Source organism: Protopterus annectens, chromosome 1.part0, assembly GCF_019279795.1.
Source record: "Protopterus annectens isolate FY-2018-M chromosome 1.part0, PAN1.0, whole genome shotgun sequence".
Classification (NCBI taxonomy): Eukaryota; Metazoa; Chordata; order Ceratodontiformes; family Protopteridae; genus Protopterus; species Protopterus annectens.
This window is the reverse complement of record NC_056725.1, coordinates 366,601,740-366,614,828: the sequence shown is the minus strand read 5'-3', so window position 1 is coordinate 366,614,828 and position 13,089 is coordinate 366,601,740. Positions and strand designations below refer to the sequence as shown.

Genomic DNA, 13,089 nt, shown 5'->3' with positions numbered 1-13,089 from the left:
AGCTTAGTTGGCTGCGTTTTGAACACATACAGGAAAAGTGAAAACATCATGCCCTGAACTTGTATTGTATACCAGACCTTTTAATGAATATTTGCTGTTGAATATTACTGTTACTTTTATGGTGTGAGTCACATGGCTTTTTAGGTAATTTATTTGCTATTTGACATTTGCCAAAAATGCAGATACTTGTTATATGGTTAAGCTGGTGTCTGTCTTTCAGCATATTAATAAGATCTTATCTGTAAGTGTTCATTCACAAGGCAAGGTAATGCAAGTAAAATTAAATGTTTGACATCCATGGCTTTCTTTTTGTTTTGTTTTTTGACAGTTTGAAAATCCAGCATCCAAGAGGGAATAGTAATATCTGCAGTTTCAAGCATGGAGTGAACAGAATTCCATTGTCCTGATTGAGGTACATCATTGGTAAAAGAATCTACATTAAGAAAATGGTAGGTAGTTAAAACCTCAGATATGAATCCTTTGCCCCCCACACAGATTTCATTTGTTTCAACTTATTTACATCCTACATGATTGCCTTTCATTCACTGTGCTTTCTGGTTTTTGCTTTGAATGCAATTACACTGACTCAGCACTGAGATTTTTATGCCTGTCATAGACATCTTTTTAAACTGTTTTCTTCACTGTGAATGCGGTGTTAAAGCTCTGTTTCTGTGACTCATTCAACCTGAGTTCAGCTTAATGGGTAACTGCTCCTTGTAGTTGCCATCTGTCACTGGTTGCCTTTTTAAAATTGTGTTTAGTGATATGAACTGGATTGGATTCATTTGCCTTTGGTTTGATAGGTTTGTTGAATTTTAACTGAAATTGTATTGTTAATTTCAAAAGTAATATATACAGTAGTTATTACATAATAATAAAGACAGTAAATACAAAGCAAGGAGACCTTGTTGCAGCTCGTAGCCCTCAGGTCAATATGGGGTAATGTTCTCCTGTATTTTAATAACTTAATCATCCATGTGTTTTTTTACATCAAAGGACATTGGCACAGTATTCTCACTTCCTTATAAAAAAGGATATTATGATTTCCCAGTGTACTTTAGCAGAATTTCAACTAAAGCAATGATGTGAATTTGGTTATAAACTATTCCTCTTGCTACCCATTTTTTGTGATGACCCCCCCCCCCCAAAAAAAAGACAGAAAGTTTCTTTGTGCAAAGTAGTTAGCTAACTCGTTTTAGCATGCTGTAACGTGCCATACATACTTCTGAATTAAGAATCTGTGTTTATTTTGTGATCTTAAAGTAACTAACATTATATGCATGGCATCTTATGGGATTAAAACGTATGACATTTAAGGACAGGCTAGCTGTGTCCCAGGTTTAAGCAGTGGCTGCCATACATAACTCACCTAAGCTACATGCATGCACTTCTATATTCTGAGAGGAGTGTATTTGAACTCCTTGTATACCTATGCCCATAAAATGCCACACTTCTTTTAAATTATTTATTGAATTTTGTGTTAGGTAGCACTGACAGAGTGTCAGCCATACACATAGAGCTCTTGGCAAAACAGACTGAAACAGTCAGTTCTAGTTCTCTGTGGAAAAATGCTGCACTTTAATATTAGTTGAAAAATCATCAAATCTACTTTTGTGATTTATACACAATACAAAGGAGAAACTAGGTGCTAAAGGACTTAGATTTTCAGTAGAACTGTAGTTATTAACAGTACTGTTCATGCATGATTAGGCCTGGAGAAAACCGGGAGCTCTTAAAGGAAAATGTTCTGTCCATGGGGATGTAGTTCTAAAAAAGAACACAGAGCAGAATCCCTTGAGCAAGATGCAAGGCTTAAATCAAGACAATAGGAAATGACAGTGAGGCTTTCCTGTTGCTGCTGTATCGTACTGTTCAGCTGGGAGCTTTTGCATATTCTGTGTCTTCAGTTGAATCTTTGCTTTGTATTGCCAGCCTTCTCAGCCTGTCCACACAAGTGCTGTTTCTGGTCCATTTCAGCCAAGGAGCACCCTAGCTGCATCTGTATCATTAGTAGCTATGGTTCCAAAGTAGTAAACTGTAACTTTCTCCTAGGCAGATGTCCTATTGGAACTTTAGCCTCTGCAAAAGGTCAGACGTTGCTTCACTGATGGGAACCAAGCAGAGGATCCAGGGAACAGCAGGTAAACCAGGTGGACCAGGAAGTGGTGGAAAAAGGGAAAGCCATCTACCTTACACAGTCTCAGTAAGACTGTTTCTTGTGTATTGCACTGCAGAGGCAGAAGGATTTTCACTTTTAATGAAAGTTGCCTTTGACTATAATTCCATTGGTATAAGACAGTAAGCCCTGCCTTTGCAGCAGCTCCTTTCACCCTTGATTCTTAACTTCTATAATGCCAGTAAGTTTAGATTAAAGGCAGCTGCTGGAGGATGGAATAGCTGAGATACTTTAAAGGAACAGACTGCTGCTACTTGTGAGGCTAGCATTACATTTCATATGGTTAAAGCCCAAACCTGAGTCATCCATATGGCAAACAGCAACTGTGCTGCCTGGCTCTGATAGCGATTTTCCGTCTGTAAATGCAGAAGAATGGGATTGGTTACTGAACTTATAATATCACAAGTAACTGTACAGTGAACAAGCAGCCAATGTTTCCTTAACAACAGCGGTGCTGGAAAGGCCGTTTGCGAGAGAAGAGGTTTGAGTGGCTAGCAGTAAAACATCAGCATGCACGTCCTAGGAGCAGCTGAGAAGTAGCCTGCCCATTACATTAGCGACACCTGCTTGTAAGTGATCACATACAGAGGAGACCAGGTAGGCTTGTGCTGTTAAGTGGTGTATGTACTGCAGAGCAGTGGGTGATACGGGTGGAAGCACGTACGTCATTCTCTGTGCAGGCAGCCACCTATTTACAGGGATGGGGCCAGGACCTCTACAAGACCAGTACACGGGCCTGCTCACTAATGCCTGACTTGCATGATCAGAGGGCTGTCATACAGTTTGGAGATACCTGATGTTATGATTGGACTATTGCATGCGCTAGTGGACCACTAGGGTACAGGGAGTGGAACCATTGGAAACGTTCCATGGAAAATATTTAAAATAATGGGGTGGGGGCAACAGCAAAATGGCTTTCACATATGTCTGGGCCATTTGTGTACAAATGTTTATATTAATGTCACCTGAGTATACATGGGTTTAAACTGTCGTGTTTATTAACACGAGGGAGCAGGCTAATCAAAAAAAAAAGTCCTAAAATTCGAGCCTTTTGTTTTGATTGCATTGTATTTGTTGTATGGATTACCATTCAGCCTTGTTTTTGAGGTTCTATATCATAATGGGAAAATTGCCCCATCTTCCATGGTGGGATGTCATTGGTATTCATTAATAAATTTCCTTCCTTTGATGCATTGCTCTTTCTGGTGTCATGTTGTATGTGCAGCAGGAGCTCTACACTGAACCTCTAGCATTGCGCTGTTAATAACCCTGATGTGAGCAGTGGCAGGTTATAGATCCAAGTGACTGTGCGTCTCAAGCTTTTGATGAAGAGTTTTAACACTTAGCCCAGAACAGCTTTTATGGACAGCAGGAAGTTGCTGTCCTGCAATCTATTTGAAGAAGATGGAGGTGAGTGCTATCTAAAACATCTTCTCCCTTTGGCCTTCCCTTCTCTTACTAAGAAGTACAATTTTTTTCTCCAACCACATGTTAACTTTTCATGAAGATGAAATGCTTTTTATTAAACTTTCTCCAGGTCGTTGTAAGACTGCAGCAAATATGTATAGCTCAGACAAGAAAAATGCAAAGAACTGCTTCTATTTTTTTTTTCAATACTGGGAGTAGAACCCTATTTTAATTGGAGTTCTGGACATGGTTAATCCTGTCTGTGTTAAGTGGGTAACAACAGAAATGGTCAGTCATTTGACCTTTGACACCTTACTAGCTAGCAGCTATAGAGGTGTAAATGGTGCAGACCTGGATCTTCAGTGAGGGCATTTCTTTAGGCTGTGTATATAAGTGTGGTAGTGTAGTTTCCAACTATTAGGACCATGTATGAAGTATCCCATCTGTTCCTTGGAAACACTGAGGTAATGCTAGCATTACTTGATGTCTGTTTCTACTATTTTTACTTTTTTGTTTTACTTTCTTTGCAGTTTGCTGCATGAAAGTAACAGATACATATTCACCATATTACTCGAACTGTCAAGAAGCCTTCTGAATTGGATGCCGGTAAAACTTTCTCCTTCCGCCATCTGCTTTTAGTCGCAGTTCTGAACTTTCTCTTGCCTCTGCACTTCGATGAGCATGCGCCTTGGGCTGCTGCAAACTGTGATGTCATTTACTGGAAAAGGAGAGCACATCCAGTCCTTTGCCATCCTGTTTTGTCTGCCATGTACTGAGCAAGCATGTCCTGCAAGAAACAAACTTTAAGAATATAAATGTTATGTACTTGTAAGACTGACAGGAACCTCAAGCCAGAAAGGCTGTATGGAGAGGTGATCCAGACATGTGAGTGACAGGAAGATTAGTAAACACCAATGGCGGAACCTGTTGCAGAACAACTGATGTGGCCAGTATATACCTGTTACGCCTGAATGTGGAGGCTTTCTCTGAAGTTACAATCTTCAAAACTACAGGAGACGCGTACAAGCCTGTATAGCAAGCATCAATTTTGTGAAATGCAGTTCAGGCACTTATACAAAAGAATACTCCAGTGTAGCAATACATTTTAACTTTAGTCAAAACACATTTACCTTGTAAACTAGAGAGACTAAGCACGAGTCATGAACAATTAGTTAAGTATGGTTAGAACAAGTGTCTGTAGTATTAAGTTTACACACAAGTTGAAAATAATGCCCATTATTAATATGAGTAAAGTCAGACATTATACTTTACACTGCTGAATATTTGTTTTTCAAAAGCTTAATATGCTTTAGACAGTATGGGTTCTAGAGTGCATTCTGGTAGACTGTGCGCACTAATATTTACAGTAGGCTACGGCTATTTCCATGATGGCTGAGTGCTCTTCATTGCTTCAGTAAAGGAAGCTCTGGGAACAATGTAAATGTAAAAGTTATTAACCTGATGCTAAGAGGCTTATAGGCCTACATCACCTGAATGAAAGGGTTCTTCTGTGGAAGACAAGATGTAGCATATTATACAAATGGCTGAAATTACATTTTAGGGATCCTGGGCTCAGCCTAAGCTCTCAATAAGCCTTTACAATTGCTATAAAGTTAGCATGCAGGCCGTCTCAGTCCAACTGTTCTTTCCCCAGGATTCCAATCACATGCATATTCGTTCTTTATGCCTTTTCCTTTTGATTGCTTTGGTTGTATTGGAGCGTTGCCAGTTTTACTTCCAAATTGATAGTCACTCCTTCAGTGTCTTTTGCTCTTGCTGTAGTGACAGATGTCATTTGCATGATCCTTCACCATCTTGCTGTCTGCATTACTTCTTTGAGTGATTTATTTGTACAGTCCTTAAGTTCATCATTGATTTTACTTTCCACCAGCATTGTCTCTAATGATATTCTTATCACCTCATTGGTAGCAGATGCATTCAAACTTTCATGAAGGATTATTGCTTTAATTTCTTCATCTGCCATGTGGTTGGTTAACACTCCCAGGGATTGATACATTGTGTCTCACATTATTGGAGTTTTTTCGGGTCTATATTATAATTGCGAACGATTAGGTTGTCGAATACACCATGATCGACACCTATTAAGCGAACGCACAATTCACTGAAACCTCAACACGCGGAAATACACATCACCAAATTATTTTGTTTGGCCAATCCACCCAGTGACGAAAATAAAACATATTTCCCACTACACCACTCGCTACATCCTACCCACCCAAACAAAATAACTAAACCACATACATACACTAACCTAAACCCTACTTCTAACCCTATACTAACCCTTATGTACATTACTATCTATGCACTTACCTTAACCTGCACCCTAAGGTTCGTAACTATCGCACACTTTCCTTAATAAGCTATACCCAAACAAAATAAATAACCCACACATATACACTTAACAAAACCCTACTTCTAACCCTTGCATACATTACTATCTATGCACTTACCTTAACCTGCACCCTAACCCTAAGGTCCATAACTATCACACACTTAGCTTACAGAGCTATACCGCTGAAGGGCCAACTATGCTGAATCGGGATTTTGAATTTTGCAGTTTCCAGTGTTCGGTGTACTTGCGGTTCGCTTATTAGGTGTCGATCATGGTGTATTCGACAACCTAAGTGTTCGCACTTGCAATATAGACCCTTTTTTTCGGTACTTGCATATTATCTCAACCAGATTTCCGACGGTACCTAATTGGTACAGTTTTGAAGAGACCGTATCACTTAACCTAGCAAGGGGTGTATACATTCTAAACTGCTACTTTGTGGGATTGTCTTTCACAGAGGAAGACGAATAACAGAGAAATTCCTGTTGCCTGGTAGCATCATTTCCCTGACCAGTACTGCTGACTGCTGCTTTGCACTTGTCCTCAATGTTAGAAGTCCTGAAAGTCAGGAAATTCCCAGCAAGAGAAGCAGTCTGGAACATGGCTTGTTAAGAGAAACTGACTTCCTTACTTGTAAAACAACATCTGCAGGAATGTCATCAGTTGTCACCCACCCGTGTTACACTGCGATGTGTCAGAAAAGTGAAAAATATAGCTATCTTTGCGGAGGGTCACACACAGCAGTCCCTGAGTCAGTTTTACCCTCCAGTGATATGTACTCGCTGTGTACAACACAGCAGTTGTTAAATTTGCTTTCCTGGCTGTAAAAAGCTAGCTGTCCAACCCCTTTTGGGTACCCATTTGTAGCCATACAACCCCATGCCCTGCAAAGAGTCACGATCGGTAATGTGTATATCAGGATTTGTACAGTGCCAGTGGCTCCGTGAAGTTAACATAGACAAGGGGCCCCATGGGGGGAGAACAAATGTTACCCATTTCACCTGTTCCTGCCTCATACCCGCCATTACAATGTATGACTAACGTCTTCACAGAGCCCATTTTGGGTTAAGAGGTGTGTGTCCGCAGAAACATGACGAATTATCGCACTTTGGAAATCTAGTTGTGATAATACGTAATTACCGTTTTTTCGTATTTTCAGCAACCTGACTCACGCATGTTAAGCAAGCTACTACTTATCAAAGTGAATTATCAGCTTCATCAGAAACATTACTTGTATTATTAAACATTAATAACCAGTATACTAACACTATTTACTGAACTAACAAAGAAGACACCTCTTTACTTGAGTCACATGAGAGCTCCCAGTTTGCCAGTTTTTAAGGGCTGTTATTCTGTTTTTTTTATACTTCACTGTTGGCTGACGACCAGCTATGCCCTTCTCCCCATGGTGCTGCTGATTGAAGAATAATCATGGTGAGGCTACAATGAGAGGGGTTGAATTTCACGTCATGCAGGCCTTGAAGTACTTTATGGTGGTGTTGCGTGTTCTGTGGTTGAAGCTTGAACTTTCATTCACTCTCATAGGTGAAGAAAACCCCTCAAATGACCCTGCCTCCTAGAAGCAGATCTTCTTTGAAGTTCTTTGGTCTTTACTGGCAAAGTGTTAAGGGAACATGCAGCATTGTGCACATGTCCCTCCCTCTCCCACCTTGAAAGACGCAAGAGGTCCTGTCCCTGTGCCCTCAATTCCCCTGAATGACATATCTGAAACAGTTCTGTAATTAACTGTGGCTCTAAGTTGTAGAAATATAAAGTAGTACGTTTAGTTAAAGATAAGATGTAAATAGAAAATGAATACTCATGAATAAGTTTACAAGCATGCTCATTAGAAAGGTAGCATTTGTCAGAAATGTGGTGAAGCCACTGCTAATGGTGCTAAGTGAGGGGCTTCAGTCTGTGATATAGCAACAAGAAGAGCATGCTGCTCGATCCATTTAGATAGGCACTCAAAATCACGTGCAGTGCGGCAAAATAAAATGAAACATCCGCATTCCACTCTGCCTTTTTCTTATAGGTGACTAGTGGCAGGATGCCGATATATTCCTATTTTCACATCACATAATGATTTTGTATGAAAATAGGATTGCAAAACAAATGAAGCCTCACATTCAGCCCTTTTGCCCATCATGGTGTGTGGCTGTGATGGACAATACTCATTGATGGCAAGTTGGGTGGTGTAAGCTGTCCTATCTTGGGGCTTCATGTCGTACAAAGTTGTTGAAGGCATTCTCACATACATATCCATTAATTCTTTCACAGTATATGTGCTAAGTTAAGGGAAATGGTTATGCATTTGTTCTAATCATGCTACCCTGTCTTTCTGTACTTTCAGTATCTGAATGCATATATTTATTTATCTGTCTATGTATTTATCTTTGTTTACCAAGAAACAAAATATAGGTAAGTGAACATACATGAAATAAAAAATATACAATAAGCTACGTAAGCATCATTTAGGAACAGTGTATGCACATTGCATTCATAGATATATACTGTGTTGAACATTCTTTAGAAGTAAGACACAATGTTGTATGTAGCAACCAGAGATATAACATTGAAACAGATACTGTGCTATTACTTGCAATTACTAGTAGTTAAAACAATGAAAAGAAGAGGCAGCTTAAAAATTAGAAAGGGAAAGTTGACGAAGTATAATATGATATATTAATAGCAGAGGAACTATGAAAGTATTGTTATATTTAAGACTGAAGAATAGTGATTAGAAAAGTGAGAATGGTTGGGGCTACTAAACTGTTATGAGGAGTATTAGTTTTGGATTGATGAGGATAGATAGAGAGATGACACTGTGACAGGAGGGGACAATGAGATACTAGTAATGTAGGTGCAAAAAATGCACATGTACACACACACACACACACACACACACACACACACACACACACACACACAGTCAAATTTCTTTGATGACTACAACTGCAGAACTTTAATATTAATGTGTTTGGGGCCTATTCCTTGACTTAGTAGGTTTTTTCTTTTTACTTTTATTTCTACTTAATGAAGTGATTGCTGGATGGTACAATACCTGTATCCCAACCTCATGTCATCACAGTGCTAGGCGTGATGATGTCTCAGCAGGCATGCAACTATGAGAGAAAACAAAGTTTAAAATGGATGTAAATTTCTTGGTGATAATTTTAAACTTAAGCAGTGGATAAGTGATTTACCAAGAGGGAGGCGTGCCGATGGAAAAATTTCATTCAGTAAAATGTTCCCCTGCACATGATCTGTAAGAACCACTGAGCAGCCTTTCTAAGCTGACTTTGAGTATACAGTAAGTGCAGTAAATTTAAGCTATGATTTTTTTTCAATGATAAATTCCAAAGCTCATAACACCTTGCAGATCAGTAACCTGCACTTCAGCTTAGCACTCAGGCATTTTCGGCTGAGTTACTAGACTCGCCACAAGTGATGGAAACGATTACTAGTAGCTTTAAGTAGCAGTAATTTAAATATTGCCAGTGTGGTGTATTGATATCTAGAAATACTGATGCAAGAAGCATGTTATAACAGACAGTTACAACTAAAACGTTGTACTCCATTCACTGTAATGTTGCCATGTTTTGTCATGGGAAAAAATAATAGTTTCGCATCCTCATTTCACTTATTATGATTTTGACTGTACCACTTGTCAGGTTATTAGGTTCTGAGAGAATTTACCTTTCCAGTGTCTGATTTATATGCATACAAGAACAGATTTAGCCCTGATAGAAGACCAGGCCTGCATACTGCATACCAGAAGAAAGCACATGACCTTGTTTCTCTCTCGGTGCAATAAAATCTCAGCTTGTGCAACACAGTTCTATTTTTAGTAGAAAGTAGTGGAACAGAGCAGACAAAAACAGGGACTTGCAGACTTCTTGGAAGGAAGAGTAGTGCACATAGGGATATGATAGGGTTAGCTTTGATATGTTCTGAGGTGGTTAATGGCAAGTGTGTGAAAAATGAACATTTTGTATAATCTATATTGCTGTTGGTCATAGGTTCCAATGTAGAGGGGAGTATTATTTTAAAAATACAAATTGTGAAGTGAGAGAGTCCGAAACTGTTTTTGCAAATACATCTTTATACTTTTCTTATATGTCCACCTTTTCATCTTTGTAATGTGTACCACAGTTTTTCAGGAACTGTCTTCTGAAATTCCTTACTGCATTTTGTTTAACCCTGTGATGTGCTGAAAAGTCACTGCCTTGTCTGTCCTTACTACATTTTGTTTAACCCTGTGATGTGTTGAAAGGTCACTGCCTCGTCAGTGTACTTTGTCCTGTCTTCCATATTCAGGCCATAATTGTTTTACTGCCCTAGTGTGGAGTAATTCCACTTTCACTGTTGTTCCAGGTTTTATGTGCAAAGCTGGCAGCAGTTTTTTTCATGGTGTCTTATCGTTGTATCATCACTCATCCTCCACTTGATTCCTGCTGATGATTTTCTTAAACGTGTATTATTTTCAACACAAATGTGGCAGCTGTATCATTCTTGGCATGTCTGTACATGTGTTGAGAGTGCACAGCGTAAATCCCCTGAGTAGTATTGATAAGAGATGCCCATTTTGAGTGCTGTGTCAGTCTGTATATTATAATATTTTTCTGAAATAAAAATAAAATCCCTATTTCTGCTTGGGTCGGTGAACTTAATATTGTACCTTTTTTTAATTGTTATAATGTTCAGAACAAAGAGTTCTAGACTAGTTGTTCATTAGTGCTAGCAGGTGCTTTGTCCAAAACAGGAAATAGTTTGTAGAGTCCAGGAAGTATTTCATTGCAACAACATAATGCCTCCTTAAGCATATAGCAATTGTTCCAAGTGCTTTCCTGTCTTATTCTTCTTGATGTTTGTTTTGGTCTTAAAATCACAAGTTAAAGGATAGCTCTGCATGCTTCAACTGTCTGTCGCCACTGAGTTCTTTTCACTCCTTTAATCCAGCTCTGAGTGCCATGTGCATCTATGACTTAAGTATTATTTCTTCTGATTCCTGCCTCTTGCTCCAGATTCTTGGCATTCCACTTTATCTTTCCATTACATATTACATTATTTCCGTCAGTCATTTATCATAGCATCTGTTATACAGATGGTCTTTTGTTATGACAGATCAGTGAATAGGAAACAAAAGTAATTATGTCATTTTATCTTACTTCAGTAATCTAGGAACAGGGTTAATAATGTTGGTGTAGACTGAAAATTCAGCCTTTTTTAGGAGAGTTTTCAGTCATAGATTACAAATTTCACAAGTCAGCCAGAAAGTACAGCCTGGAACCACAGTACAGAACTTTGCAGAAAAAGCAACTTCATTAGCAACTTCTTGAAGCTGGACACTAAAACGTACTTTTAAGTGATTTAAAGACAGGCACCTAGCAATTTAAAGAGAAACGTCAGTTGTGGTTTAGTTTTTCTTTTTCATAGGTGCTCCAGTGCACATCAGGGTCTTCCTGCAATGGATGGGGCTTGAGAACTGATGTTAGTTGCGCAATGATGTTCCAGCAGTGTAGGATCCAGACTTGTATATTTTGTCATCAGATGGAGTTATTATACGATAAATCTTTAAGGCCCCTAACACCAGTCTGCGCTATCTACTCCTGTAAACTGCAGAGTCACCAGAGTAATCATGTAATCTCCTAATCCAACCCAAGCCATCGGATCTGTGAGCCTCCAACCTGCTTCTCATCTGTGTATTTCTTCTTCTGTGATCTACCCAAAGATTTCAGAGCCCTCTGATTCAAGAATCTCGAGAGTTGATGCATCAGATCCTAAGACAGATAAGTCTTTGACTCTGACTGCGTCCCTGACTCGTTCAGCATCAGCCCCCCCAGAACAGGATGAGTCTTCGTGCTGAAGTTTTAGCACTGGATCTGGATAATGAGTTTACTTTGAGCTTGTTAATCTCTCCCACAGCCGAAGGTACCTCACGGGAAGTGGGTTCAGGCATAGCAGAGGCATTCAAGTCTTCATTCATCAGTGCTCCCTTTGATGGTTCTTCCTTGTTTGTCCCAACAGGGTGTTTACCAAGTGTACAGCAATGGTAGCAGCTCACATGAGGCTGCTCGGATTGAGTGTTTCCTTACTTGGATGACTGGCTCCTCACCACCCCAACCAGGCATCTCCTTGAAAAAGCCAGGAAATACTATGTCAGTCTTTAGGCATCACAATCAACTATGCCAAATCTCATCTGCAACCTGTACAAGTCTTGGAATTTATAGGCTCCCACCTGGGCACTACCAATCAACTAGCATTTCTTGCATCAGAGTACAATCTGTACGATTGCAAGTGAGACAGATTCTTTCACAGCCCTCTCTACCAGCAAGACTTGTCCTGTAGCCTTTAGGATCAATGGCGGCTGCTATAACCTTGGTCCCAGTGGCGCGGTTCTTTATGTGTGTTTTTCAATGGACTCCGGTTGTTCAGTGGTCAGTTCTTCAATATTCTCTGTCCTCACCAATGAAACTCACTCGGGATTGCAGAAATGACCTGCTGTGGTAGGTACAATCCAGAGAAGTTTATCAGGGATGCCCCTTTGAGTTTCCAACCCCAGAAGCCACGGTGACCATGGATGCCTCCCAACTGGGGTAGAGTGGGGGGCATTTCTTGGGATGGGCAGTCCAAGGCACGTAGTCCCTAGAAAAGACCAATTTGCATGTCAGTATGCTAGTGTTGAAGGCCTTTCAGGATCCCCTCCCAATAGGGATGATTGCTCTCCAAACATACAGCATGTCTGTGGTTTGGTACATCAACAAATGGGGGAATTTGATCCTGCCCCATTTATCAAGAAGCACAGTGTGGCAGTGGGCAATGTCCTCCAACCACTTTCTTTTGGCAATTCACATTCTGGGGAAGTCCAGCATGCTTGCAGACAGACTCACCAGGTCCATTTTGATGCCTCAACCAATTAGTTGTGGAATGGGTTTTCTTTCTCTGGTATCAGCCTTGCTGCGATCTGTTTGCCTCAGCTCACAATGATAAATGCAGCAGGTTCTTTGCCCTGATCCCCCTCCAGGGGGAGTCACTAAGAAATGCTGTAGTCCCAATTTGGCTTTCCAGTCTCCTTTATGCTTATTCCACCCATACCTCTAATCTTCAGATTTCTACAGAAAGCACTTTGATCAAAGAGCAAGGTTGTCCT

At 40.0% G+C, this 13,089-nt stretch overlaps 1 protein-coding gene across 2 annotated transcripts in view; it reads left to right on the top strand.

The window, feature by feature from the left end:
- Nucleotides 1-13,089, top strand: part of HIVEP2 (HIVEP zinc finger 2) — a 660,129-nt gene that overhangs the window by 401,030 nt on the left and 246,010 nt on the right. For both annotated transcript variants that reach the window (XM_044060075.1, XM_044060083.1), the window contains one exon: nucleotides 329-449. The gene's annotated coding sequence lies outside the window, so the exon portion shown is untranslated. The remainder of the gene's footprint in view (nucleotides 1-328; nucleotides 450-13,089) is intronic.